Source organism: Centropristis striata, chromosome 3 (genome assembly GCF_030273125.1).
Source record: "Centropristis striata isolate RG_2023a ecotype Rhode Island chromosome 3, C.striata_1.0, whole genome shotgun sequence".
In the NCBI taxonomy this organism is placed as follows: Eukaryota; Metazoa; Chordata; class Actinopteri; order Perciformes; family Serranidae; genus Centropristis; species Centropristis striata.
The window spans coordinates 35,783,385-35,808,956 of NC_081519.1; positions in this window are offsets into that span (position 1 = coordinate 35,783,385).

Consider the following 25,572-nt stretch of genomic DNA (forward strand, 5'->3'; position numbering starts at 1 on the left):
GTCATATATTTCAGGCAAAATCTTCACCACAAAGTGATTATGTACATTCACTGAGTGAATATTTAGAAAATAAAACATATATTTCTCGCTAGAAATGTTATCAAAATCCATTTTTATGCAGAAACAAAGTCAAAATATTATTTTTTTCACTAAAAATGAGAGAACTGTCCGCCATGTTTTAAAAGTATACATAACAAAATGTGTCGTTCTTTTTTTTAACTTTTAAACTAATTAATGTATTTATGAGGACGACGTGAGTACTACTAAAATGTACAATTTGGTTCTGTAAAAAACAAATGAAAAAAGGCTGCAGTTTTGTCGAAATCATGCTACAAAACCACTGATCTAGGTGTAGGGCACAAAACTTCCTGACAGTAAATAAATGTATGAAGATGCTGGACGTGAAGTAGTTACGAGGACGAAATGGCTACCGGAAGTGACATAGTTACGTAAAAACTTGATGCACAAAACGTGAGGCACAGAAGTTCAGTGATGTTGCTGAAATCACATCGTTTACTTTTGTTTTCACACGGGACACGAACCCCCGTTCTCCTGGGTGAAAGTCTCGATTTTGTTTGAGTGTGACTTCTGTGTTTTATGCTCCGCATCGCCGTCATTCATAATTAATACGGCCACTAGAGGGAGGTTGAAGGCAGTCTCAAATGTAAACATGGGTCGTACTTTGCTACCTGAACAAAAGACCAATGGGGTTGTTTTTAAAATGAGATCGGCAAGTGACCATGATTGAACACTATTAAAATAGGAAAGATCGCCCATCCCTTTTGCAGACTATGTATATATGTATGTATATATATATATATATATATATATATATATGTATGTATGTATGTGTGCATGTATAAGCTGAGCTTTGTAAGGTCACTTTAATGCATGGTAGTAAATGTTGGGGTTAAGGACAGACTTGTCGATAGTTATTGATCGCTCTGTGTGATGAAATGGACTAATTTTCTTGTCTGGTCAGATGTCGGTTCTGACTCTTTTTCTTTCTTATCAACACGTTCCATTTGGGGAACACAAATCTGATGGAACATTAAAAATTAGTCCTCTACACACACAGAGAGAATGAGAGAGAGAGAGAGAGAGAGAGAGAGAGAGAGAGAGAGAGAGAGAGAGAGAGAGAGAGAGAGAGAGAGAGAGACAGAGACAGAGAGAGAGAGAGAGACAGAGACAGAGACAGAGAGAGAGAGAGAGATTAACAACGTCCCAGTAGTTGCATCTCTGCAAGCAGGGGAAGTTTTTGTCTGGGGCTTTCGTCTCCATGGCAACAAAACATCAAGTGTTTTATAAAAAGAGAAAAAGGAGTTTAGTTGAAGGAAGTTACATAATTTCTGGTCCAACTCGTGCAGGAGCGACCAGACCAGAGACTATTTTTCAAATTCCCAGCTGAGGAATGAGCACGTAACGTATCAGGATTAACACGACAGGTGAATAGTTTGGGGTTTTTTTAACTTACAGATATCACCATGAAACTTCTACAGTTTGTTATTCACATTAAGACAATATTTTTTTGCATTACAAGTTTTGGAAAAAAAAATGTTCTAATATGCAAATGAGGTGTGAAATATATTTCCAGGAGATAAATCTGACCATTGAATAAAGCAAATTTCAAAGTTATTATTTTATTTTGTTGATATATTAAATTCAAAGTTTTTTTTTACAGAAGGAAATTGAGATATCTCCTTTTATAATTTCATAAATCAGAAAAAAACTGTCAAAAGCCATACTTTTTTTTTTATTATTCATGTTTTAGGAACAAAATGCTCTATAATTCAAGGTATGAATGGTATATAAACAAACCCCTCTGTAATAACCTTAAGAATATATTTAGGAATACATCTAAGTTTGGTGTGGTGATTTATGGCTCAGAGCAAGAGAAAACACTCATTTTGAGAATATACTGCCTTAAAAGATATAATACATTCTTAATGGAAATGACTATTTGAAGACAAAATGTTAAATCTAATTCACAGCAACAACAACAATCTACATCTAAAACATTTTAATAATGTGCAGCAAAGTGGGAGCTTTCTAACTATGCTTGTGATGAAGAGGTTAAGACAATGTTCGTGCTACTACAGGTTGCAATAGAACGATAACTTTTTGAGAAATCTACAGCCGCAAACGGATGAAATATTGTATAGTATACAGGCAAATGTTTGTCTTGGATGTTTTCTTTCCACTATACTGAAAGAAGACTAAGAAAAATAGCTCATAACCTCAAAATTGAGCAATGCATTAAAAACGATGTGTTCGCCTGTATAGTGTCTCGCCTTTATATGAAGCAGGCTGCATCTGTGTCGACTGCAAGGTCGCTTATCAAACACTGAAGAATCAGCTCGACAACAATAAGAGAGATATAAAGATTTGACCCTGGGCAGGAGAGACACACTATGTTCCCTCCTGTTCCGCTTTGTTTCTTCCATCCAATCTACTCTCCAGTAAATCTAATAACTGAAAATAAATTAACTGTACATTCCTCTGGGGTATGTGAGCGGTATTTATGCTTGTAAACACAGGCTGATTGAAAAAATATTTTTTTTTTTCACATTTGCTTTAGATGAAGCTGTGAATGATACGAGGGGTCAGGGATTACAATAATTGATGGCTCCAGCTGCAAACAGACGCCGCTACATGCAGTTAGAGTGCTTTCCTGATTGCATTGTTATGGGAGTAAATGCATGTGTGCCTCTGTGGGTTTAACAGCGGCGTTATTGTAATGTAATTCCATGCAGATACCATCAGTGTGAGAGCCAAGGTGTCACACTCGATATTAACTCTATTTCTTTTTAACAGCCACAACGCTACAGGTGATTTATGGTCTCCGTAAACATGAGCTAGAGATTTTCCCTGGATACTGACCTTGTTTAACACATGCCTATGTCCAATCTCACAAACATTCATAAATGCTTAATAGAGTTTTTTATCCCACAAGGTCATTCCGTCTATTTTCTCCTCCATTTTTTGAGCCCATTCTGCTGGCGGCCTGCTGAGGATAAAAAAGGCCCATTATGTATCCAAACCTCTGGTGCTGAAGGCAGCTAAAGATAGACTTTTTATCAGTCTGGGAAGTTAAAAAATGACTTATTAACTCTGGCAGAAGCTGCAATTTTTAAGTGACGTTACAAATGACATTGTGCTGCTGGTCCTGCAGGGAGACGAGGGCATTTGATATAATAATCCCCTCCAAAAGATCTTAACTATATTTTTCATTCTTCAACACTGAAGATGGTGTCAGGGTAAAGAGAGCTGGTTTCCATCAAAAGTGACAATGCTTGGACTGCTCTTTGAGCAATGAGGAGCAAGGTTTTTTTCAGTCTGTTCAGTCTGGCTCTCAGGCACACACTGGCTGATCAATAGAGGCAGAGAGAGAGAGAGAGAGGAGGAGAGAGAGAGAGAGAGAGAGAGAGAGAGAGAGAGAGAGAGAGAGAGAGAGGAGAGAGAGAAGAGAGAGAGAGAGAGAGAGAGAGAGAGAGAGAGAGAGAGAGAGAGAGAGAGAGAGAGAGAGAGAGAGAGAGAGACCAGCATGCATCGATCAGTCATGCATTGGCTGTGATCCCTGCCAGTGCAGAATCATTACACATTCACGTTGTCCGCTGCCACGGCTATAATGAGTCAAGGTGAAGGCCAAGGTCATAAATATTGCAACAACACTTTTTCTTGCCACAATGTGAAGCTGCCAGGCGAGGGGGTTAAAGAGACGAGCGCTGTAACGGCTTATAATTATTTAATCAGTCAATATCCTGTAAAATGCTGAAACCTAGTGAAGAAATTCAATCCAATAAACTCAAGGTCATAAATAAATGAATCAAATCAATCTGATTGGATGATAAACATGTCTCCTATAAATATGTTAATATACAACTAATTTGTTTGCCACATGACTAATTGTTATATGGGCACTGAAAATGTTTTTTTTATTATTTAAAAATGCTACCTTTTTGTGCTATACACAGGTTATATGAGAGGTGGTCATCTGGATGGTGAGCGTATAAAGTGCAGGACTTTTGTATTAAAGACGAGTGTTTATATTCCTGCCTAAAGATGATTGTAAAACACATAGGGGGTGGTTGACGTGGACTCAAATTCAAAGTGAAAAAAAATAATAATTAAAAAATATATGTCAAATGATATATAATTATATTCCCTTATATGTGAATAATTCAAAACTGAATGTGTCCATTTCTAATTCTTCACATATTATTCACTTTTTGGTGTGGTAGTCCCTAAAATGTGTCCACCGGTGCAACACAATAAAGAATGTCATTATTTAATTCAGAGAATGTTTGGACAGATAAGATAGATAAGCCAAAGGCATATTAGTTTGTCCCAATTATATTTCCACATCAAACATACCCCCAAAAAATTCAGAATTATGTCTATTTATGTACCTATAAGCATGTACACATAGAGACTTCAACCCAAATGCCTGGGTTACGTTCATTTTAATTGGTAATAAAACCCAAGGAATCTTCATTTCATTCTTATAGGCTGCATAGTGATGATAACATTATTGTACTATCCCCACACTTTTTACATACATTTTTCCATTAAAATACTCACAATTCAATTTGTATGCACACCACAGGACATTCCGTTGCACCATTGGACAACAGAGTACTAGTATGCCCATGTCGTGTACAAAGTCAAATTAATTATCAAACATTGTCAAATTTTACTTTCTGCGTCTCTCTCTCAGGAAGTTCTCTTTCCTCTCAGGACTCTTCATTCAGCCTCTCCCTAAACTTCCTAGACCTTTCCTTGGTGGTCATCTCAGCCTCTCACTTTCAACATGGAAATCAAACTAGCTTTAACAAAACAGGGAAGGAAGGTTTGAGTTGTGTTGTCCCTCAAATTCTGAGGTTAAGAGAAAATGCAAAAAAGCTACTTAAATTAGTCATTAAAAGTTGCTCTCGTTAAGGGTTGAGGAAGTTTGCACCCATCCATGATCTGATGTCCAGCCAGACAATCAAGCAATGTCTGGAATGCAGCCTGCCCATCAACATTAAGAGGCAGATATAGCTGGACATCTTCTGCAAAGCAGTGGAAGGAGATGTTTATGTTTGACTAGGATGTCCCCTAGGGGTAAAAATATATAATAGGAAGAGGATGGGACCTAGTATAGAGCCCTGAGGGACCCCCACATGTTGAGGGGGGCAACAGAGGAGAAGAAATCCCCAAGCAGGGACAGAGAAGCTCCCGTCAGCCAGGTAGGACGGGCCATCCAAATGTGGCCGTCCATTAACCTCCATTCATTTTTAGACTCGGATTATATCTCTTTTGCATATTTAAACTAATTTTTTCTAATAAAACTTGTAATGCAAAAAAATGTTTGTTTACATGGTTTGCTTTCACTATGTTAATTTTCATTATGATAGGAGTAAAGGAAAAAAAATAAGTGAAACTGACTTCATGTTGTACTATAGGACAGTGCGTTTCACCAGTGGACATTTTCGAAATCAATGCTAGTTTGCGGCCTAGCTATATGAGAGACATTCTTCAATCCCGAGTAACAGTGTTAAGGTTTACATTATTTTCAATTATCAATCAATGTAAATTGATAAAAAATATTCAGATCAATACTTAAACTGCGTTGTACCAAAGGACTACCTTAAGACGACCCAGTTCCAACACTGCACGGAAATAGTAATATTACTGAAAATATTTGAGACAGAACTGATCTTGTGTGCAGTCCACCTGCTCCAGAGATGTCTTCTGTCCTTCCTGATTCTGGAAGGACCCCTCTCAGTAATGGGGTGGTCACATTAATGCCCTGTTTTATATCTACATAATGGCGTTGCTCCAGGAGGACACCAGTTTTGCGGACAAAATGTAATGTGTCATAATAACTCTACATAGGGACCCTTAACCACTTATATCCTCTAGATTCATTAAGTAAACACTCGTATGACATGCATTCAAGTATTTTAATGTATTTAGATTAATTTTTTCATTAAATTACAGTTGTTTTAAGATGAGTAATGCTACCTAGTACAGTTGCACCGGTGGGACAAATGTCATGTTCAAAACAGAATATTTGCGTAGTTGAAGAACGATACTCATTGTTTGCAGATGGATTAGATGTAGAAGAATGAACTGCATATTAAAACATTAATTTTAATGAAATATTATCAAATTTTAGTAATATTTGTCACTGGGAACACAAAAATTGAGCGTCACGTCAACCACCCATAGGTCAAAATGAAGCAGTCCTGACCGACCAACGATGATGACATCTAATTTCTTTACAATTCAGTATCTGTGTCTAAGAAAAGACAAACTGATACATATTAACAAATTTAGTCCGATCTTAAGCACACATCTAATTAGAACGTGGTTTGCAATTTTAACAGATTTAAGTGTGAACAGAGAGCGTTGGCTTGCTGTAAGTACAATGTGTTACACTGTGTTTTTGTAGGTTTAATCACCTCTCTGTGACCAGGTAGCAAGCCCAGAAGGTCAACTTTTATGAACATTATTATTTGTTAATAAAAAAAAAAATCTTAATTGAAATGTGCCTATAACTGTCATACTGCCATACTTGATGACTGTTATATAAAACATCAGCATGATAGTTTTGGACGTAAACAATGCGAACATGCTGATGTTTAGCTGCTAATTATTTACCAGGTTCATCAGCATCTTAGTTTAGCCTGTTTAAAACCTTTAAAAAATTGCACAACTAAGGCTGATGGAACTGTTGTGAGTCATAAACCAAAGTGTTGGATTTTGACTTGATGATGGCGAAAAGATGATGAAAAGTTGAAAAAGGAGTAGAAAGAAAAGTTATTCTCTATTGTATCCTCTGGTGGCCTTGAATATCTTCAGCAATTGTTGAACAGCAATCCATCCAATAGTTTGCAAGACATTCCACTCCAAACCAAAAATTTCTTGGTAACGGAAAAGAAAAAGTCAGTTAGTTTCATCATGAGAACCATGAAGTACTTTTTTCTGTGCAAGTGCATCTGGGTGATGTCACACTATCTCACTGAATAATTAAAAACTTTGACTTGCTGTTGGCACTAGATAAAAAGTCAAGGCATCAACAGAGCCATTGAACTTCTTCCTGGAGGAAACATGAATATCTGTGTCAAATTTAATGACTGTCCCTCATATACGTACATATTTCAGTCAGGACCAAAGTGGTGGACCAACCAACAAACTAACTGGTGCTGCCACACAGAGCATGCTAAACCTTTTGTCACTTAGCCAATAAATTGTAGTCCAGCTTGCATCATGTTTCCGTCTTGTGGTTTTAAATAAGTTGTATATAAACAGTGTCTAGGAGACAGCCAGGGTTTGTAAAAAGAGATACAATAGTGTTTATGTGTGTGGGTCACAGAATTTGTTCTATTTTTTGCTAAGATTTTGTATTTGAAATGCTGCATGCTTCACTGAGTCTCTCTCCCCACCAAGGAAATGTGAGCAGCTGCTGCCACAGCGATGCATAAAACAAGCGTGACACACATGGAAGACGGCGAGGGAATTAAACTCAGCATCTCATCAACTTCTGTGCCTTAATGTTACGGTTGCACTTCAAAAAACAAACACACAAAACACTGAGAGCACAGACATGCCACTTACCAGTGCATGCCTATATATAGTGCATAATTATGTTTGCACGTCTCACACACAAACACAGGCAGAAACCAGGCAACACAGACTTTCCAAGACAAACAATTTCTTGTAAATGTAGGCAGAGAAAAAAAAGAAATATTTGTACTGAAACACAAGTCCCATAACTGAATGATAAATACTTCTGATTAGCATCATCTGACCTTTAACAACAAGGGAAGCATGAAATATGAATTTCGATCAGGGTCCTCTCAACTCAAGGTGGGTTCGAATTGGCATTTGAGGTGCAGTCACGAGCCGGAGTCACGCTCTCCCCAGAGACGCACGTATCAAGAATTACAGCCCTAGATATGGCATGTGACGCGGTACATGTGTCGTTGCTATTCCAAACGGCACCCCTGCAGTGAAATGTGAAGGTCGTTGGCGAGGAGGAGGGCGTGTGTTGGGGAAAGGATCCAGCCTCCTGGATTAGAGATCCCTGGGGAGTGGAGCTCCCTGGCCCCTGCATGACATGCTGTCACAATAATAGATTGGTGGGACTACACAGAAAGACCCCCCAGGGCATTGGACCATTGCTTTATGTCCAGAGGGGAGTTAGTTTTCAGCAGGCATGGCCCTGGATGCTAATAAAGTCTCTGTAATTTGTTGTGGATTGAGCCTGGATATATAGTATTGTGTCAGGAGGTGGACAGGCAGGACCAGGACATGACTGTAGACTGTGACGGCAAATTACCCAACAGGGTATGACACCAAGTGTTAAGTTTGAACTCACACTTGTATGTTTACCCACAGCAGGGATCCTAAAGGGACAGGATTAGAGTTTGTTAGTAGGCCCTAAATAGTATGTTCCGCTAAAGTCACGCTTTATTGCCATAAAGACCTGTGCCTGCTTCTGACTAAGGGCATACATAGTGATCTTGCGAAGGTGTGATATCCGTGCCCTTTCATAGTGCATTCTGGGCTAGCGGAACGAGGTGGGAGGGGATGATAGTGACGTGCAACAGTGCAGCAGTAGCGCTGCACAGTAGCACAGTGCTAATTGGCTGCACAGTTAGCTCTGTAGCAGTACAGTGTGTATGTGCTGCAGCAGTAAGTGCACAGTAAGAAACTCCGGTTTGTTTACAACAAGCAGCGGACACTGTGTACAGTTAAGCAATGCTGGTTTGTTTACAATAAGCGGCTGCAGTTGTGCATGTTGCCGAACATGATCTGATGACTGTCCAACTCAGTGGGAGGCGTGTTTCTGATGGTTCGATTCATAGTGATCCCGATTCCAACAGTCCCACCAATTTTACGCCTCTGTCACTACCTATAAAAGGCGTCACAGAGCCAGGATGACTTTATCCTGGCATCCCGCTTCTTGGACTTTCATAGTGCAGGCAAGACATTAAGGAGCTGTAAATGTCGCTGCCTGAAACGGCACTATGAAAGGGCCTTATGTCACTTTGGAGTAGGTGTTGGGGGTTTTATTGGTCTATGGCTCTATATGTAGATTACATCCCCTTATGACTCCCTTTGATGATGGTCACAACTTCAGCTGACCCGCAAATCCCGTTTGGCCTTGGGGCCAGGGATGGGGGAGGTGTCATAAGTGCCGTTTTATGACTAGCTGTATGTGATCTGGGAATGACCAGATACTGTATTAAAGAGAAAAAAGATTCTGGACGCTTCAGTCTGCAACACTTTGTGGTGCTGGCTGTTGCGTCCCCTTGCAAGAGTTTTAATAAACCACAAAAACCGCTCTCTCGTCATGAGTCCTGAGTTCTCCAGAAATTGACGCTACAAGACCTTCTGGGATTCACCTCCATGCACATCAAGAATCATTATTAGAGTCAAAATCTGAATAATGTTGAGTTAATCACCACGTCCACAGAAAATATTCAGCTGACTCATATACTGTGCAAACTGATTTGCAAGTCAAGATTGTTTTCATGATCAATTAATATGCAGTTATTTTTTTATTTATTTATAAACATCATAATACTGTGGAAAAACAACATTCATCATTCCCTCAAGCCCACAGTAATGTTATTACTAAATTAATGCAGAATTTAAAGGCAACATCGGAAGATTCTGGTTTCTGTTTGTCGTCGAGTAGTTTTGATCAATCGCGTTTGAGATAAGCAGGATCATTTTGTGAATACTGAGATCACTATAATGTGACACAATTACTCAGGGACCCTGGAAACATCATGCATTTATTTAACTTTAAAAAGTTGTCTTTTCCACAGTGGATTTTCTTAAACTTGAAATTAATTATAAATGTTAAAACAAATAAAGAAAAATGTCTACATATTTATTAATATTTTTTAATTTTTTTTAATCTTTAAATACGTTTTATTTTGTAGTGCCCCAACCTACAGAATAACTTAACATTTAATCCACATTTAGGTAAATTATAAAGCACACAACTGTAAAGGAAGTGGTGCACTGGATTGATGACACAAGACAAAACAAGAGCATCATTGTGAAATAGGATGTGGCACTACAATGGTTTTATTTTTATTATCTTGTTTTCATAATCATAGTAAGCCAAAAATCATAATTAAAAATTAAAATTTGATTAAATGCCCAGCCCCAGAGTGGCTCTGGTTGAATGCAGGTAAACAGAATTGCAATCTCAAAAAGGAATACTCTCATTGCTTTGGGCCACTTTTCAAAATGACAGGAGCCAGTAAATAAACAAACTTCATTAATATTTATCAGATGCCACTGTTCGTTCTCTCCAGGTCCTCCAGCTTCTTTACACAGTCCAAAGACTTGCAGCTTAGTGTAATTGGTTATTTTTTGCCCGTAGGTGTGAATGAGAGCATGGCTCGCACAGGTCAGGTGTACACAGAGGTGTTTAGGATTTCAAGAAATTCAGGGTCTCTGTTTAACCAGGTACAAGGATCATTGAGATTAAAAAAAAATCTCTTTTCTAAGAGAGACCTGGCCAAGAAAGCAGCATAAAAAGAGACAAGTTACAACATTTAAACACAGTTATCATAAACAATTAAATACAAATAAATACAAATACAGCCATCATAACACTGAAGGAGCCTCAGTAGTCACACTGACCAAGGGAAGCCATTTTTTTGTCCTTTAGAATCAATTTGAATTCACCGATTATGATCAGTTCAGACAGTTTTAAGTCCTTTTGCAAATCCATGATAAAGGTGCAGCTCACATGGCCACCCAGCAGCCTATCAATGGCATCTCCCGGCCTGTAAGCTGATACTGTATACTAATCGCTCATCATCTGATGAAAATTTAGTTTTTTATGAGCTTAATTTACTCAACTCTCATAGACAGCGTCTCTCACTCCCAGCTCGAACTTGAGTCTCTTACATTAACCTATTTCTATGTGCATTTTGAAGATTTGCAGGAGAAAAGTTGACGGAAACACAAAAGTTAAAAAAAATGTGTACAAAGTTTTTACCCTCGGTGGTTTTTGTCTTTTTCTAAATAAAAGTTAATGTGCTAAACGGGAAATGGAAACTCTTTCTTCCGAATCTGTTCAGCCATAGCTAACATTTAACTCACATGATTGATTAGTTGTTTCCGCACTGAAACGAAAGAACAATTACAAGTTGCCCAATTCCTGAAGACTTTTCTGCAGTTTCTCTTGTGGGTGACCAAAGTTGTCCGATAAGAAACCTCTGTTTTTGTTGTTGTTTCTCTCTCACACAATCTCTACTTCTACTGTTTACTGACAGATAAGCCTATAGCAATACATTACACTGCTATCTTATGACCAAAGAACATTAATGCAACTTTGTTTATTCGCTCTTAACCAGTTGATGGAAACGTCCCTAATTCCCTAATACGTCACTTTAAAATTTGCTACGACTTGAATGGAAACACTGCTAATGACCGGCGCAAAGAAGAAGAGATCTTGGCCCAGATATCAGTAATGGCTTCAACATAACCGCAGAAATACAGGCGCTTGCCCCCAGTAGGTAAATCATCAGCTGACCAATCGTCTATGGGTTCAAACATTGTCAAATAGCCAATCAGTAAAACCAGAAACCCAAAGAGATTCTATTTGTTATGATGTAAAACAAGTAAAAGCAGCAAATTCTCACATTTGAGAAGGTGAAACAATCAATTATTTGTTATTTTGCTGGATAACGACTAATGATTGCAGCTCTAACACTGATAGTGGAAGACAGAGTTGCCAAAACACATTCAACAGGTAACATTCAGAAGTTATCAGCATTTGATCAACAGAATAAACACTATGACTAAACATGAGGTGGAAAAGAGTAAAACAAATGCTACTCCTTTAACTTCTTCCTTGAATACATCTTAGAAACAGCACCCCGCGGTATCATTTCTGCAAATTATCAGGCTTGCACCTCCCTGCAGTCGCCGGCGGGAGAGACATGTTTGAAGTGCGAACCACAGTTTGTAAGGAGCAGATGGGATGACTAATGTAACTCCTGACTGGAGCTGTGAGTGTGGTGCTGCCAAATCACAGTGAGAGATGGTGGAATGGCTCATTTGGGAATGTAGCAGGCTACTGCAGGAATCTCCAGGATGGAGAGGAGCAAGAACTCAATTAAAATGGTTATCACAATAAACAACACCAGACATATGCTTATTTAATTTTGGTTTTTATCAGCTGCTGATGTAGTTAGTGACTCACACAGAGCTCGAAGGTGTTGGAGTCTCCAAGTACAGTATCTCAGCACCAGAATACTGATGCAAAACATGAGTCAGTCATTTAGGAGAAGATATTTATAAAGAGTGTTAGACGGGTAACATGTATCCACACTTATTGTGCTGGCAGCTGCCAAACTGCCATTTAGTGGGAAATTATGGATTCCAGAGAAAAGTACCCAGGAGGCATGCTGACATTTCCAGGAAAATACATATGAGATGAATGCACAATGTGTGAACTATGATGGATGTGTAAAAAGGCTTTATGCACTTCAAAGTCAGGCTTTAAACGTGAGTAATGGATTTAGCAATTACTGTTTTCAAATGCTAAATAGAGATTTATCCACTGAACTCCCATCTGCTTTTACTACTACTACTACTAATACGACTACTACTACTACTATTACAACTACATAGCATTCATTTTGTGACTCACAAGATAACAAGAAAGATAAAACACCAAGTAGAAACCTCCGGGGCTGAAAAATGAAGCCAACGTTAAAGTGCCAGAAACTGCGGTTCTTCAAAAGCGACTCAATCATCATAGACCCACAGAGTTGACAGATTCATTTGGCGTTGTGACACGAAACATCGTTTTGTCAGGTTTTATCACGGTATTCGATCAAATGACCAATATAGGGGGACTAACAGTTGCCGGGACTGATGCCATTGTCAAGCTGTCGTCAACAATGACAGCATCACAACTAGTGTTGCAAAGGGGTGAAACCTTCCATGGAAACCTTAGTTGGGGTTTTTTGAAATATTCCAAATAAAAATAAAAAACATGACATTTCAACAGATTTTTCAGTGGAACTTTATCAAGTTTTGATTATTTTATTGAACAATCAATTTCATTGAACAACAAAAACATGAATGTTGAGTTAAATATCCTCCCCCTGACCCCACCAATTCAAAAACAAATTAAAATGCCCATTCAAAATGTTAAATGAAAAGAGCCCCTCTATCTCCAAAGAAATCCCATTCAACATGTAAATGTTGATGAAGGAATGTAAAGTACATGGGTGATATGTGCATGTGATTGAGGAACAGCAGATATTCAAATGTACCTGCATGATTAGTCAAGATTATGCTAAAATATAATTTACCCAACTATATTTAAGTTCTCTTTAAGGGCCAACCTTCAATTTGGTAGAATCCTTGTTTATTCCCATAAATTCTTGTTAATTCCCACAGAAACTTTCCAACTTTGAAAATTTACAGAATTGTACAACCCTAATCACAACCCCAGCAAAATGATTTGTTTCACTTTCAAAATGTCTTCAACAGACATTCAGAAAGTAAAGAAATGCAAAATGTTATTATTTTAAAAGCATTCAAGTTAGAATCAGGCTAAACTGGTTAGCTGGTAGAAGTCTTTGACAATTGGTTCAGGCAAATAGAACCCCCCCCCCCCCCCCCTCTTAAAAAAATAAGATTGCTGCTATATTGCAAGGCCACCATTAGGATAACTAGTGCCATGTCTCATTATTTTGTACATTCTGGACCAGATTACTGTTCAAATTCTACAGTTTTTGTCTCCATTGAAGTATGGACAGGGGAAAGAGGAGGAAAAGGTGAGAAAAAAAGAAAAAAGCAATATGTTACAGTCCTGTAGGTCCAGTTGAGCATCAATACTGTATCCTGTATGTAAAACTGATATCAGTGTGCAGACAGATGGTGGCATCGCTTTGATGGTATTTTGGCATGCTGATGGTAACCATGGAAACTATGGTAAAAAAGGGGGATCCCAGCATCAAAACGATGCAATGGGAATCTTCCTTCCCAGTATTCCAGGCTGCGAAATTACAACTTCCAGATTAAATTTCACAGCTTGCTGCCCACGAAACACTGCTCTCCCAGCAGCTGAACCCCCACATGTATACATACACAGCAACACACACACACCAACATGCTTTTATACACACACGGGTAGGAAGATATGCAAAGCAGGATTAGATGAATCCTACTTATTTGGCTTCCATTTCCTGCAATGGGAGGGAAAATCTGAACACAGTGTGGGCTTACAGTAAACATATATGACCACACATGCATGCTCGTGCATCAAAGCAATTAGGATTCACCCACACACTGTCATGCATGGAGGAGCACACACATGCAGAACAGACACTCGAGTTTCAAACACAACGCCAGATAACGATGTGTTTGTCTGTGGGAGATGTTGTCTTTCAATCAAATGCTCGACTGCAGCCTCAGGTAGATTCTTATTATGCTCCTGCCACGTGTCAGCATGTCTCAGCATCAGCACAACAACAGGACCATCATTAATACTCCAATTATTTCACCCCTGACACCTGCTCTAGACTGTAGGGAGGCTGTATAGATCAGAGGCAAGAAAGGAAAATTTGGGTTTATTATAAACTGGGTCGTACAGTATTTAACATTTACGCACCAATTTGATTGATTGGGGATCATGACAAAATCGCTAATAAAAGTAATTCTGTTAGAAATTGTCAGTTTACAATCACAAACTGACCCCCAAATAACCCTAATGACAACATGAGGGACACTTTTTCAGCTCTCTCAAAGTCACGGATGGCTTGTTATGATGTGAAAAGTAGCAAAACTATGTAAAAATAAGAGCTTTATCAGGCCATTGTGATGCATTTTAAACATCACTGAGGAGGGCTGGTAATGTATGAAAATGATGCATGTGAAGGATTACAGGATTTTTGCATTAATGTTATGAAGTACTTCATTTATATCTGGTCATTTTAACAATGATGCATTTCCAAGGAAATTACATAAACTGAGATGAAAGAATTAATCCATATTATGGACCTTTATATCAGATTGCACTAATGACCTGTAGGAAAACATTAAATCAGTGAATTGTGGATTGATGACAGACATAAAGTTGCGAGGCTGCATTTATTTTTCTGTCTGATATGAATCAACTATGAATAAAAAGTAAGTTTTTCCAGTGAATACATTTGATTACCTTTATTGCATCCTGTATAACACACCGAACTGTACAGGTGGATGTCACAACCTGCTGGACATTTCTGCCTGCTGCAGCTCCAAAAGGCCATCACTGACTGTTGCCAATCCCCCGCAGTCCCACAGGGGTGAACAGACATGAAGCTAGGACCACACATCAGTGATGATAGCAACAGCAGCCTTGCATGACTCTGTTACAGGACCATTTACTCTCCCCGGCGTCAGTTAGCATTGAAATATTTAACCGATAGCGCCGTGAGGGCCTGACTGAGGTAATGATCCAGGTCAGTGGAGATGATGAGAGAGCCTGGGCCCAGCTGTGGGAAAAGACCCAGTAAAAAAAAAAAAACACACACATCCTGTGCTGTGTTAGCACACAATGTATAATAGAGGAGAGAAGTGTTGTAGTGCGAATTCAATCAGAATAATAATGAGTACTCATTTCTGCCTAATAACAATGATCTAATGCTGCAATATTCAAAAGATCTTTCTGCGGCATTTCCCAGAAGAAGTACAAAACAGAGGACACGTCATGTATCTGCTGTTCAAGGTGCTTCATCTTATCCAGTTGCATAATGAGCACACAGGGCAGGCCGTGTTCAGGGGGCGCCGCCCTCCATTAACCACACCATGTCATTTTACAGGGTTATTACAATTACCAAACCATAACAATCAAATCCAATCATCCAGCGATGATGTAAGGTCCCCCCTTCATTTCTTTTTAATGTTAATGGCTGAACAATTCATCCTTTCTGAAAAAAAAAAAACCCAAACAAAAGCAAACAAAGCAGAAAGCTTCATGAGGACAGACTTCAAAGCGCGAGTCCTCATTAGACATACTACGCCTTTGAAGAGACATCAGCAATCCTCAGTGCGAAATCACAGATGGATCTCTCTAAAAGCTCTGTTTTTCTCCCACTGGGGCACCCATAATTATGAACACATTAGTCGAATGTATTGTTTTTGGCTTTAAATGAGAAGTATATCTGGGGCCTCGTGACAAGCAAAGTGGTGTTGTGTGCGCTATCACTGACCGGCGTGATCAATTCCACCGCTGGCACCGCGCTGCTGACAGGCCGCTGCAGAGCCAAAGTGCAGCCATAAATCCTGTGGAAGTCTTTGTTTATTGGCTCTATTAAGAAGTTTGCTGCTTGCACTGATTCTAGCGGCAATGATCAAATGTGATAGAAATGAAGCCGATTACTTAGAGAGATGACTTGTTATTGGCCTGTTTGTAGGTTTTGGAATATATTGTATGGCCTTGTGGTTTATAGTTCATAAAAAAAACATTCGATCATAACTCAATATCAAGTATTAACCCCTTAACATCCAGTTTACCCTCAATATTTCCTCTTACATAGCTTTAAGGTGGGAAAAAATCATTGTATTCCACACAGAATCATATGTTGCATATTTTATTTTATTATTAACCCACATTTGTTTCTATTAGCGGCTTAATATTTTGTTTATAAAATAAAAAATGCCAAACACATGCTCCCAGAGTTTACATTAATTTTTTGTCCGACCAACGGTCCAAAACACAAAGATATTACAATTGCCAACAATTTAATTGAGACAAAAGCAGCAAATCTTCCCATCTGAGGAGCTGGAAGCAGAAAATATTTGGCAATTATGCTTCATATCTGAGTTACTGCCAGTTTATTTTCTGACAATCGACCAAGTAGCTGATTTTAGCTTCATCTGATGGTGTCGATCATAAACAAACACATAGCCTGCACAGAAACTAAACACCTGAAAAATACTGTCACCAAACTTCCTAGATATGATGTTTATTTAAAGACAGGAGCTTTGCTTCTACAAATACAATCTGGCACAAAAAAGATAGTGACACAAAAATGTGAATTTTCTCTCTTGATACCAATTTCAAAATCTGCCAATACTCGTTTGGCTCACTGTGACTGAACAAATGTAGCTAAGAGCAGAACCAATTAATTTCATACTGACACTGAGGAAGAGTTTCAATTTAATCTGGATTGGTCACATCGTTTCTGAACCTGATCCACTTTAATGAGCTCAGTATTCGGTATAATGATGATATCAGATCAGTGCATCCCGGAGAAAAGGCTCAGAACACAAGTCACCTTTTATAACTGTCCAACCAGTGGAAGATAGCACAGGTGAGAGACAGAAAGATATAATAATCATCATATATTAAGCAACAAAACTTAGGGACTTATGTATGTAATGTATGTATGTAACTGTGCACATGAAGAGATTTTTATGGCTGCATCATTTAATTAAATTGAAATATTCTACATGTTGTGCACATAGAATGTATTAAAAAAAAGGATGTAGTCTCCATTACTACCGGTGACTGCACCACCTGTCACTCAAAGTGGTCACATGCTCAATTATGCATAGCTTTAATCCTTATTATTAGGGATGGGAATAATTAATAGATGATCAATTAATGGTTGTTAAGAATTTGGTCATCGCGTGGAATTTTTAATCAATCTGTGTATTTTTTTAATTTCAATTTTATCTATGACTGCGTATCAGTACTCACTGAACAAAAACATGGCCGATCGTTCAGTTCTGCGGCCGTATGTCAATAAGCCAATGAGCTGAGAATTAAGTTGGATAAAGCTACAGTTTGCAAACTGAAAGTTGCAATCACAATTATATAAAAAAAAAATATGAGTATTAATTTGAGCAAAACCAGTTTACTGTATCAAACCTTGCTAGCATGAATTACTAGGTTTTATTTGATCCAAAACACAAAAACACAAAACACATTTAAATATGCAAGATTACTGTGAAAACTAACCTGATGCCTCTTCAGGGACTAAAACATAAAACATTGAACTCCTTAATGTTGTCTTTACAGTATAATCTCACTTAAATTACAATCGAAATGAAGTCTCTTTTTCGTCCTTTCAAAATAAAAGCCTCCATTATCAAAAACAGGTCAACATGTTTATTTGTGCTGTAAAGTTTGGTGTTTTTACATTGCTGTCTATGGGGATTGACTCACATTTGGAGCCAGCTTGGTTTTGACACTTCCACGTTAGCTTAATTTTTCAGCCCTGTTGGTGTAACAACATGTTAAACACATTTCTCCAGACTTTGGTCTGACATATTTGGCATCTTTTGAAACTTAAATCTAAAAGACTTTAAAAATAAAGTTCTGCAGCTTTGGAGAATGTTTGGCTGCATGGTGTGAGTTTGAAATAAGTGACCCAACAGCTGGTCTTTGGAGCTTGATTACTCAAAATGTTTGAATGTAAAACTGAATTAAACATAATGACCTGAACAATGTTCTCAGGCCAACACTGATGAGTCAGAGATCTTGTGACAGCAGACAAACATTACACAGATTCATTTCTGATCATGACATCTCTGATCAAAACATGAAAATATTTAAAACTGAGTTACAAGACTTCCACGACTGCAGCTAAACAAACACCCAGACACAAACACACAAACACACACACATACAGACTTTTTCCCAAAGCCTTCAACACTGTTTGTTATCTTGAGCGAACATATTTGTGCAAATGTGATAAAATATGGAGGCGTGCTGGGCTCATTTACTGGAGCGAGCGGAGCTTGCAGAGCACTCGCACAGATACAGTAATTCATGCACACAATGAAGACGGCAGAAAGTGACACATTTATTCAAAAACATCCGTTCAGACTTTAAATGTGTCACGTTTGATACCGCTCACATTTGTTCTCTCAGCACATCTCACTAAACAAACAAGTAAGAGATATTGGACACAGTGGCTGCTCCTGCCACACCGAGGGGAGCGCTCACTCCTTCCTGCCTGTGCAATTGCCTTAGCTCAATGATTTATGAAAAGGAGAACAATCTGTGCACAGATGGGACATAGATATAAATATTCTGACCTGTCACAAGGAGGCCAGACCACTCTGCTCCCAGATTTAAATGATCTATAAGATGCGGATTCGCACTGTGCTGGAATGAAACTCCGAAACGCCTCAAATTAAAGGCAAAAAACTCACAAACAGAGCTGGAGTTTGTGTTCATCAATCTTGGTTGTTTCTGTTCTGGTCTTTAATACAACAAACAGCTTCCAACAGAGTGGTTTTATATAACGACATAATAAATAAACGCTCAGCCGCAGAAGTCCGCCACATCGATTTATACTTTGCATGAGATTTATTTCTCATGCCTGCTAAGTTGTTTACTACCTGCACCTGATCCAGCCGGCAGATTGCCAAGCCAACACATCAGTACGTGTTCTTTCTCTTCAGGAGGTTCCCAGGGGAATCAAAGGCAATTTTCTGTGATGAAAAACCCTCCTAAAGCAAAAATGCTCATCTCACTATGCCATTGATTGTGGACAGTCGTGTCAAGTCTACTCAGATTGTAAATCAGAGCAGTGAGACTTCAGGTGGTGTTATCAGAGCTCGACAGATGTACTGGATGGAGCATATATATGTCTGATTTTGAGCTCATTAGTTTTTGTTGGTGTTTGTCTGCTGATAAGTAAAGTAGCAAGAAACTGCAGGTAAAAGATGTCACACTGGCTGAAGGATACATGTTTGTTTATGCAAAGAAAATTCATATTGGTTACAGGCTGGGCCACATGTCAACCAATACACTGCAAAAAAAGGTGTGTCTAAAAACAAGATAAAAACACTAAATCTGAGGGAATTTATCTTGCTGCATGGACAGATAATTTCACTTGACACGATTTCTATTAATTCTATCTATTAAGATTGGTAAATCTAGAAATAAGCATGTTGAACACTAGAAATCAACTCTTAAACAAGATAAGTTATCCAACACTTCTAAATCTAATTTTTTTAAAATCTTTGTAAGAACCAAATCATTTGCAGTGTAGTCAACCAATTTGATTGAATCGGTTGACTATTGGTGCTTTAACAAAATATTTGTGAGGACCTTTTATGTATAGTCATAAGTAATGTGGATATAATGGCTAAGTAGATAATAGTACACTGAAAAAAATGATAGGATCCCTTTAAAAAATCCTGATAAAAAATATAAACAATGACTGTAAAACAAAAGACCTCTATGAAGCGGATCACGAGAAATCTGTGTACCTCGCCCGGCACGGGTAAACCGGGGCCCCCTCCTGGAGCCAGACCCGGGAGGGGAGCACGTAGGCGAGCGTCTGGTGACAACACGTCCTCTGTAGAGGAGGCAGAGTCTGAAGACTCAGGGGAAGACTCACCAGTAACCCTGGCAGAGGTCGCCGAGGTAGTCAAAAAGCTACCCAGCGGCAAGGCGCCAGGGTTGGATGAGATTCGCCCTGAGATGCTGAAGGCTCTGGACACTGTTGGGCTGTCATGGTTGACACGCCTCTTCAGTGTCGCGTGGAGGTCTGGGACAGTGCCAGTGGAGTGGCAGACTGGGGTGGTGGTTCCCATTTTCAAAAAGGGGGACTGGAGGGTGTGTTCCAATTACCGTGGAATCACACTCCTCAGCCTCCCCGGAAAAGTCTACTCCAGGGTGCTGGAAAGGAGGCTCCGGCCGATTGTCGAACCTCGGATTCAGGAGGAACAATGCGGCTTCCGTCCTGGCCGTGGAACAACGGACCAGCTCTTTACCCTTGCAAGACTTCTGGAGGGGGCATGGGAGTTTGCCCATCCAGTCTACATGTGTTTTGTGGACTTGGAGAAGGCCTACGACCGTGTCCCTCGGGGAGTCTTGTGGGGGGTACTGCGGGAATATGGGGCACCGGGCTCGTTGCTACGAGCTATCCGGTCCCTATATAACCAAAGTGAGAGCTGTGTCCGCATACTCGGCACAACGTCAAACACGTTCCCAGTGGGTGTTGGCCTCCGCCAGGGTTGCCCCTTGTCTCCGATTCTGATTGTGGTTTTCATGGACAGGATCTAAAGGCGCAGCCAGGGGGAGGAAGGGATTCGGTTTGGTTGAGAATTGCATCTCTGCTTTTTGCAGATGATGTGGATCTTTTGGCTTCATCAAGCCGGGACCTCCAGCACTCATTGGGGCGGTTTGCAGCCGAGTGCGAAGCGGTTGGGATGAGAGTTAGCACCTCCAAGTCTGAGGCCATGGTTCTCTGCCGGAAAACGGTGGACTGCCCCCTCTGGGTGGGGAGAGAGGTACTGCCTCAAGCGAAGGAGTTCAAGTATCTCGGGGTCTTGTTCACGAGTGAGGGTAGAACGGAGCGTGAGATGGACAGGCGGTTTGGTGCAGCGTCAGCAGTGATGCGGGCGTTGTACCGGACCGTCGTGGTGAAGAAGGAGCTGAGCTGGAAGGCAAAGCTCTCGATTTACCGGTCCATCTACGTTCCAACCCTCACCTATGGTCACGAACTTTGGGTAGTGACCGAAAGAGCAAGATCGCGGATACAAGCGGCTGAAATGAGCTTCCTCCGTAGGGTGGCTGGGCTCAGCCTTAGAGATAGGGTGAGGAGCTCAGACATCCGGAGGGAGCTCGGAGTAGAGTCGCTGCTCCTTCGCGTCGAAAGGAGTCAGCTGAGGTGGTTTGGGCATCTGGTAAGGATGCCTCCCGGGCGCCTCCCGTTAGAGGTGTTCCGGGCACGTCCAACTGGTAGGAGGCCCCGGGGAAGACCCAGAACACGGTGGCGGGATTATATCTCTCTCCTGGCCTGGGAACGCCTCGGGGTCCCCCAGGAGGAGCTGGACGTTGTGGCTGGGGAGAGGGACGTCTGGAATGCCCTGCTTAGCCTGCTGCCCCCGCGACCCGGCCCCGGATAAGCGGAAGAAAATGGATGACTGTTACTTTTGAAACTGTCAGGTTTAATTTACTTGATATTTAAAAAAAAAAAAAAGAAAAGAAAGAAATCTACTTACCACTTAACTAAACATTAATTAAGATATTAATTAAAGTCTATTTTTTCAAAGGCAGGAATCTTGTGAATCTAGAAAGTTTACTATTATCAAATATACAAGCAGACTTGGATTTGGACTAAAATAATGTAAATGTTGCTAATTAAAAAAAGAAAAGTGAACAGATGGAGTCAATAAATTCACTTTACGATAATATAGCTGTAAAAACCAAGAAAGAAAACATTTAAGCTTTATTTCAATATTACGATATCCAAAATCCAAGATGCTATCTAATCTCATGTCACTATATTGATATAAAATCAATATAATGCCCAATATTGAAATATTTATGTCATGCCTCCCACATTTAGAAGCAGGCTCTATTCATCATTAGTTTCTATAGAGTTAATCTACAAAGACACCTGGTTGGTCATGCATTTCTGAATTAATCCGTTGGTTTGTAGAAATACCAAAGAAAACCTGCAGGTGACAGGAGCAGATCTTCATTATTTACTGTTCTGTGAGGCCGTTTGTTTTGAGTCAACAGCAGTTTTTCTCTAAACAAGAGAAGGACAACAACTTCTCCAAACTAAACAACAGAACGGACTGTCATTTGTCGCTGCTTTCCTCTGGCGTCGATCAGCAGGATAAAGATGTTTGTTTAGAAATGACCAGCTGCAGAGCTAAAACAAATACTTATTCTACAAGTCTAAATGTTTTCGGGGGCTGGGCAATTAAACAAGTTTTATTGTTAATAAGGATTTTGGCTTCCAACAATAATGAAAACAAGATAATCAGGATAAAACAATGCGTGCCATTCTGTGTCTCACTGGTGTGTTTTGTTTTGTCTTGTGTTATAAATCCAGAGCATCCTGTATCCTTAACAGCTGTGTGCTTTAGTGCGTTTTAGTTACAGACTGAATATGTTAAATATAGTTTACCAAAGCATTTAATATAATATATTCTTATATATATCCTTAAGCATATGCTGCTTAAGGATATTCAGGTTGTGGCAGTGTACTTGCATAACAACGTAGTGGATCTCTATTTTGATCCAATTTATTTGTATTTATTGTTTTTAAATGAGTATATAATTAGTATTAAAGTAATATAATGATGTAAAAATTATAATATATGTGTGCGTGTTTATAGATACGATACACACACACACACACATATATAAAAAATAATAAATCAAATATCATCATTATTATATTTTTTAATTTATTAATTTATTTTTATTAATTTCGTTTATCTTTTTTAAGTTTTTAAAGTTCAATGAATACATGATATTTTCAAAGTCCATGAGGAATTGTGTTAAATCATCAAGAAATCGATACCGACCATAATTATTATGATTTTTGTCTGAATCAAGCAATGCTTATGTTAGTCCTTTAGCATTTGCCTCTCTCTTTTTGGAGAAAAATAATATATAACATAATAATAAATATAAATAATTGGTAACCCTTTATATTACAGTCCTTGTAATAACCATTAATTAACAAGTAATAAGGCCCTTGTAAGTCCTTACAAGATACTTATTAACATTATTGTGTGTTTATAAGCTTATATAAGTGTTAATACTGGCATTACAAACACCCATGACCCACCCATCATGTCTTTGCCATGCCTTTATTAATCTTATTTTGTTTGCTTATTGATATTAAAATATACTTTATTGCTCATCTATTATAAGTTAACTATAAGTTAACTATGCTTTTTGCAACTACCAGATCTAAAGCGAGAACAATGCCTTATTACTTGTTAATGAATGGTTATTAAGGACCTTATTATAAAGCGTTACCAAATAATTTATTTAATTTACGCCTTTCATAGACTTTTATAGCACTCAGTAGATGTTGCAGCCTTTTACTAGCCTGTGCTCGTGTTGATTACTTCCCATAAACTCAACAACAAATCATTTCTCCAGTCCCAGTATTCCTCAAGCTGCAACCGTTGAAAAACTTACAAATGAGCATTACAGGACGGTTGAAGTTCACTTTGAATACAAAACAATTCTGATCATGTTTAAATGAAACAAACGCTGACTAAATAAGATGCTCAGAGTGATGCTGACCCATTCATCTGCCCAGATATGATCCCTAACAGGTTGCACAGCCAATAACACCATGCAACTTTCAGGGTCAATACCACACAGACACTCAAGGTTTAAGGGATTTGCATAACTGATCAATGCTGCCCTCCATACAACGTACAGCAATGCACATCACTGCTGCCGTATTTTGATGCATTATTAAAAGATGCTTCAAAAGCTGAAACAATAACAACGAGCTGACAGAATACTATATTACCCTTCAGTGTTTACAACAACACTGCATCCTACGCTACATGGCTCTCCTCTGAGGCTCTGAGCAGCATGAAATATATGTTGCCGTCTATATATAGGCGTCATTGTTATGCAGGAATTCCTTATGGATGAGCATGAATAAAGCATCCCCTTTTAAAGTTGTTTTCTGTGAAGCTTTTGTCAATTCCTGAACAATCAGTGCCTGTACATCATCAGATACAGTCCTATACCGCCACGGCTACATGCAGTCAGACCATAATGCATTCCAGTCTCGGACTATCACAAAGATGAAGTCACTCCTGCCTCGGGGGGCTTTATTCTGTATGCCATGCTGCTGCTGCTGCTGACATTTAGTCCACTTCCTCGCGATACGATCTGGGCAACCCTTCCCCTACAAAGAGAGCGAGACCAGTTAAGAGTTTTCCAGCAGCAGCAGGTCTGTGCATCTGTTGTTGTTGGCCTCGCATAGTGAAAAGATCCCTGAGAGGATTAATTTGCGCTTTCTTCTAATGAGCAGTTGGACGGGCATACCTGCCCTGTCACGGCTCCTCTGAGAATATAGGCAGCAAAACAGGATGTGTTATGCTATACATCGACTGGCACGGCACAGTAGAGAGAACATGCAGATGAGGAAATTAGAAGAGAAATGGAACTGCTTTAAGCGTTTGGATTACAGAATGTTTTATTGGCATTTAAAGGCGTTTGATAGATTCAAATTTAAGATTTACACATTTATTTAGCCGTTATTGTAGGATTTTCTGGATGAAACCAACACTCAGTGGACGTTTTTAGCTGCTCAAACACAATTATCTTCACATTAACTAAAAAAAGATGGATCAGAGGACCTCAACATTACTAGCAATGTAGCATGTGCTAGCATGTACAAAGCAATAGAGCGTAGTCATCAGTCCACAACCCTTGAGGAACTCTATTATAGTGCATCAAATTAAAATCACTGACGGTTTTTCATTCTTGTTATTCTAAGAAGAGAACCTCTAAGTGCAACACATCCATTAACTCTCTTATTCACAAATCATACAACCCACAGAAGTTGGAATGCTGTGAAAAACGTAAATAAAACAGAATGTATTAATTTCAGAATTCAGAGTTTATATTTACAAATACAAAAGTTTATCAGTTTGAACATCAACCATGTCTATTACATTGAAATGTAGGTTGAGGAAGGGTTTAGGATTAGACTCCCAAAGTAATGAAACCTGAAGTTTATCACAGAAGAACTGTAAGGCAATGCATTTGGTAGGTTTTAGCATGTGGCTAAAACACAATTGAAACTATAACAG